Source organism: Nerophis ophidion, linkage group LG22, assembly GCF_033978795.1.
Source record: "Nerophis ophidion isolate RoL-2023_Sa linkage group LG22, RoL_Noph_v1.0, whole genome shotgun sequence".
Classification (NCBI taxonomy): domain Eukaryota; kingdom Metazoa; phylum Chordata; class Actinopteri; order Syngnathiformes; family Syngnathidae; genus Nerophis; species Nerophis ophidion.
In genome coordinates, this window is record NC_084632.1 from 9,042,635 (window position 1) to 9,048,882 (window position 6,248).

The window sequence follows — 6,248 nt, forward strand, 5'->3', positions numbered from 1 at the left end:
CAAATGAATAAAAATGCCACTTTTGTTTAATGAAAAACATAACAATATTTCTTAAAAAGGTCCAAGATGCCAGCTGAGGTCAAAGGTCATGTCAGCATTTTTTTTTTAAATCCTTTCCCCCCCACAGTCGCTCATGATGTTGACTCCAAAAGTTGAACATTATTATTAGTTGTTGGCACACAAAATAAACTTCTAGCAAATCATAAGATTTGACCTGTTGTTAGTATTTCATTTGTACTTTTGCTTTGGCAACAAAACGCTGTTAAGCAAACACATGTGGAGTATGAAATATTGTATAATATTTTTGGGGCGGCAAACTCTTTCATCAGCAACGACAAGAAATGCTTCTTCTCAGTATGATTGACTTTATTTGTAAGGCACCAGAAGTCCTTCTTCCTTACTGCACAACATATTTCACATACATGTCGGTTTTGACCTTTTGAAAGTTTGCTTCTTTTTTTTAATTTTAGTATTATCATCCCTGTAAATGCAGTTTTTATGATTTCAGACACACAACAATGTCACTCTCGGCTTTTACATCAGAATGCACAAAAGTATTTAGAAAAGAAAAGACCTTTACAGAGTTTACAAGGCTTCACGCTATTGGGTGAGAGGTGGGGGGAAGGGGGCGGGGTTAGGGGGCGAGAAGCCGCGCCCCCTCTCTGACGTCACATCAGTAAGAGCACAAGAATGACCCAAAAGAAGACAAAGAGGATGCAGCCAATACATATAAAGCTCTCTATGTGTATACTTACTGTATAGAACAAATACATATTGTCAGATGCCGCTATGTCATTCTCTAATTTATATCAACACAGAATAATATTCTTATTTTTTTTAATACTTTTATATATATATATTTTATATAAAAATGTCATCAAGAAACAAAAGAAGTAAGTTATTGGAGAGAAGCATGCATTGATACCTTCTTACTGGTCAATACCACGTCAGCACAGGCAGGGAATCACGTGTCCTCCTTTTCTTTGCTGCCCTCTGCTGGACAACACGCACAACTACATGCAGCCTCCGCCCAAACAATAAAAGCAGGTTTAAAGGCCTACTGAAACCCACTACTAGCCACCACGCAGTCTAAAAGTAAATATATATCAATGATGAAATATTAACATTGTTGCAACACATGCCAATACGGCCTTTTTAGTTTACTAAATTGCAATTTTAAATTTCCCGGGAGTTTTTTCTTGAAAACGTCGCGTCACGGGCTGTTAGGAAATATGAGCGCTGCACACACACACAGCTAAAAGTCGTCTGCTTTAACGGCATCATTACACAGTATTTTGGACATCGGTGTTGCTGAATCTTTTGCAATTTTCTCAATTAATAATGGAGAAGTCAAAGTAGAAAGATGGAGTTGGGAAGCTTTAGCCTTTAGCCACACAAACACACGGTGATTCCTTGTTTAAAATTCCTGGAGGTGAAACTTTACCATGGATCACAGCGGACATGGATCCCGACCGAATGTCAACCAGCAGGTTTCGGTGAGAAAATTGTGGTAAAAAGTCGCTTCTTACCGGAGATCTGCTGAGCTTGTGTCGTCCATAAAGCTGACGTCGACTTCCCTGAGACACTCCTGTCGACAAACCCCTCCGACTATCAGGTACTATTAAACTCACTAAAACACTAGTAACACAATAGAAAGATAAGGGATTTCCCAGAATTATCCTAGTAAATGTGTCTAAAAACATCTGAATCCGTCCCAATGCAATCGCGTTTTTTTTTTCTAGTCCGTCGTTATCAATATCCTCAAACACGAATCTTTCATCCTTGCTCAAATTAATGGGGAAATTGTCGTTTTCTCGGTCCGAATAGCTGTTTTTGTTGGAGGCTCCCATTAGAAACAATGTGAAGATGTGAGGAGCCATCAACATGTGACGTCATCGTCTGCGACTTCCGGTAAAGGCAGGGCTTTTCTGTTAGCACCGAAAGTTGCGAACTTTATTGTGGATGTTCTCTACTAAATCCTTTCAGCAAAAATATGGCAATATCGCGAAATGATCAAGTATGACACATAGAATGGACCTGCTATCCCCGTTTAAATAAGAACATCTCATTTCAGTAGGCCTTTAAGAGTTTCAGCCTTCCTCTCAGTTGGCTTTTTTGCCTTTAAAGGCCTACTGAAAGCCACTACTAGCGACCACACAGTCTGATAGTTTATATATCAATGATGAAATATTAACATTGCAACACATGCCAATACAGCCGGTTTAGTTTACTAAATTACAATTTTAAATTTACCGCAAAGTGTCCTGTTGAAAACGTCGCGAAATGATGACGCTTATGTGTTTGTGACGTTATTGGTTGGAGGCGACATTTTAGCTCTCTTTTCATCGCACAATTACACTGTATTTTGGACATCTGTGTTGCTGAATCTTTTGCAATTTCTTCAAATAGTAATGGAGACGTCAAATAAGAATGCTGTTGGTGGAAAGCGGTGGATTGCAGCTGCCTTTAGCAGCCTCTGTTTATTTGTTGTGAAGCTTTAACACAGAGCGGTCAGGCGAACATGTTTGTCTACGTCAACCAGCAAGTTTTTGGATGGGAAAATTGTAAAAAATAAGTCGACTTTTACCGGAGACATCAGTGGATTATGGGACCTCCTGCAGCAGCAGTCAAAAAAGGCAGCTGTGAGCTTGGCTCCTCGGTTTCTCTGAGAGCGTTCACCGCAGCCATCCGACTTTCAGGTATAACTTTACGATCTCACTAAAACACTATTAAACTATTAGGAAGATAAGGGATCTCCCAGAATTATCCTAGTAAATGTGTCTAATTACATTTGAAACACTCACACTGCCGCCGCCAGGAGCCGTCGGGTTTAATTTTTTTTGTGCTTCACTCTAACTTTCCTCATCCACAAATATTTCACCCTCGCTCAAATTAATGGAGAAATTGTCGCTTTCTCGGTCCGAATAGCTCTTGCTGCTTGAGGCTAAGATTATAAACAATGTTCAGATGTGAACAGCTCGACAACCCGTGACATCACGCGCACATCGTCTGCTACTTCCGGTACAGGCAAGGCTTTTTTATCAGCGACCAAAAGTTGCAAACTTTATCGTCGATGTTCTCTACTAAATCCTTTCAGCAAAAATATGGCAATATCGCGAAATGATCAAGTATGACACATAGAATGGACCTGCTATCCCCGTTTAAATAAGAATATCTCATTTCAGTAGGCCTTTAAGGTGCTTTTCACCTGTCAATTCTCGCCCTTTTCCACGCAGGATTAAGGAGTAAAAAGACAATTCTTTACACTGTTAAAAAACAAACAAAGAGAATTTTAGAGTAAAAAAAGTCCGTCCAGTCAGCAGAATTTTACGGTAAAATATATGAAGTTTTACACAACATTATTGTGAGTACATAAAATGAGCCACTGTCATTTTTACAGTAAAACTCTGGCAACCAAGCTGCTATTTTTGTTGTTTTTTCTTTTAGCTGTAAAATCTACAGTCCTTAGTTTTACAGTAAAATGGTACCACTTTTATTTTTACAGGAAAATTCTGACATCTGAGCCGCCATGTTTTCAATTAAAATGTTTTTACAGTGCACTGCTGTAAATGCACACATTTTACTTTTACAGAAAAATCTGGCAACTTAGCTACCAGCTTTTTTCTTTTTTTTTTACTGTAAAATCTAAAGTTCATGTTTTACAGTGCATGGAAGAAAAAGCACCGCTTTTATTTTTTACGGTAAAAATCTGGCAATTGAGACGCCAGTTTTTTTCCTGGTAAAATTTAGGGTCCTTGTTTTTACGGTGCATGACTTTAAATGCAAAACAATTCAAGCAGCTTAGCTACAGATTCATTTACAGTTCAGTTTAAAACGTTTTTTTTTTGGCGAAAAATTGATTGTAAATTTAATTATGACACCATTCTTTTACAGTAAAATTCTGACAACTAAATGGCCATTTTTCTTTACTGTAAACTCTACAGTCCTTGTTTTTACAGTGCATTACTGTAAATGCAAAAACAGCATCACTTTTATTTTTACAGTAAAATTCATGAAAATGATCTGCCAGTTTTTTCCATCAAATCTACAGTCGTTTTTTTTTTTTTTTTACAGTGCATTACTGTAAATGCAAAAACAGTAAATAAATAAAAGTTTTTTTTACGGGAAAAATCTAGCAACTTAGTGACCAGTTGTTTTACTGTAAAATGTAGTGTTTTTACACCCAAAAAATACAATAATGGTAAAATTTTTATTTTTAAGGTTAAAGTCTGGAGACTGAGCTGCCAGTTTTTGTTTTTTTTACCGTAAAATCTAGTCCTTATTTCTACAGTGTATTACTGTAAATGGAAAAACTTGTATTCTTAGAGGAAAACTGGCGACTAAAGTGCCAGGTTTTTTTCTTTTTTATGGCCATTTTTTTTTACAGTGCATGACTGTGAATATAAAAATGGTACCCAGTTTTATTTTTACAGTAAAATTCTGGCGACTGAGCTGTCAATTCTTGTTTACCGTAAAATCTAAAGCCATTTTATAATTTTTTTTTTGACAGTGCATTACTGTAAATGTAAAAAAAAAAATCTAAATGTTTTTTTTGTCGTCAAAATGGATTTTACAATAAACTTTACTGTGTTTTCTTTTTATGCCAAATTACTGTTAATGAAATAAGGCGACCATTGTTATTTGTGCGAGAAAAATCTTTTACTGTAAAATATAGTCGTTTTTACAGTGCCTTACTGTAAATTAAAAAACAATACCACTTTTTTACCGTAAAATTCTGGGGACTAAGGTATAATACCAGTTGTTTTTACCATAAAATCTACGGTAAAGGCATCCTGTCATCAGATAACGAGACAGCGCCATCTTCTGTCGTGTTGAGTAAAATACATGAGTCAGCAGTACAGTAAAGTACAGTACAGTACAGTACTTGCCTTTCTGCACACTTGGGAGTGAGTGTTGGGCGTGAAAAGGCACACACACTAGTCCTCAGTAACCTTTCAGAGTGTGCCTCAGGGAGAAAAAGTAGATTTTCTGGTACATTAAAGATATTATTACAGTTATACTGCGGTAAGTTATTACTAATACTTGCAAAAGAAAGACAAAGTTTGCAGAAATACTTCACTGTGTTTGATATATTTCAAAAATGACCACCGCATTCCGGAACAGCAGGAAGTAGGAAACACCATCGCCACATAATAGTGTGCGCTGCATTCAACATGCTGTGTCATCACTTTAGTATGTTTTTTTCTGCAGTCAAACCTCAGCTTTTAGTACGCGGCGCTTTCAAATGAGGAAAAGTGAGGTTAAATATGTATTTATTCATTATTTAAATACATTTCACATTGTTTTCTGCTCTATTTAGTTTCCATAAAAGCGGTTTTGCATTCATATGTATATATAAATGTATATGTATGTATATATATATATATATATATATATGTTTATATATATATATATATATACACACACATACATACAGTGGGGCAAAAAAGTATTTAGTCAGCCACAGATTGTGCAAGTTCTCCCACTTAAAATGATGACAGAGGTCTGTAATTTTCATCATAGGTACACTTCAACTGTGAGAGACAGAATGTGAAAAAAAAAATCCAGGAATTCACATTGTAGGAATTTTAAAGAATTTATTTGTAAATTATGGTGGAAAATAAGTATTTGGTCAACCATTCAAAGCTCTCGCTGGCTCAAAATCGCACGATACATGGACCCATTCATTCTTTCCTTAACACGGATCAATCGTCCTGTCCCCTTAGCATAAAAACAGCCCCAAAACATGATGTTTCCACCCCCATGCTTCAAAGTAGGAGTGGTGTTCTTGGGACGCAACTCAGTATTCTTCTCCCTCCAAACACGACAAGTTGAGTTTATACCCAAAAGTTCTATTTTGGTTTCATCCGATCACATGACATTCTCCCAATCCTCTGCTGTATCATCCATGTGCTCTCTGGCAAACTTCAGTCGGGCCTGGACATGCACTGGTTTAAGCAGGGGGACACGTCTGGCACTGCAGGATTTGATTCCCTGTCGGCGTAGTGTGTTACTGATGGTAACTTTTGTTACTTTGTCCCCAGCTCTCTGCAGGTTCTGGGATTTTTGCTCACCATTTTTATGATCATTTTGACCCCACGGGATGAGATCTTGCGTGGAGCCCCAGATCGAGGGAGATTTTCAGTGGATAACTGTCCCCAAAGTTGATTTTTTCACACCAAGCTGCTTGCCTATTGTAGATTCACTCTTCCCAGTCTGGTGCAAGTTTACAATTATTTTCCTGGTGT

At 37.2% G+C, this 6,248-nt stretch overlaps 1 protein-coding gene across 3 annotated transcripts in view; it reads right to left on the minus strand.

Moving 5' to 3' along the window:
* Nucleotides 1-345: 345 nt before the first annotated feature.
* The window catches only part of tle5 (TLE family member 5, transcriptional modulator), a 116,166-nt gene continuing 110,263 nt past the window's right edge, over nt 346-6,248 (minus strand). For all 3 annotated transcript variants that reach the window (XM_061883204.1, XM_061883203.1, XM_061883202.1), the window contains one exon: nt 346-6,248. This exon is cut by the window's right edge. The gene's annotated coding sequence lies outside the window, so the exon portion shown is untranslated.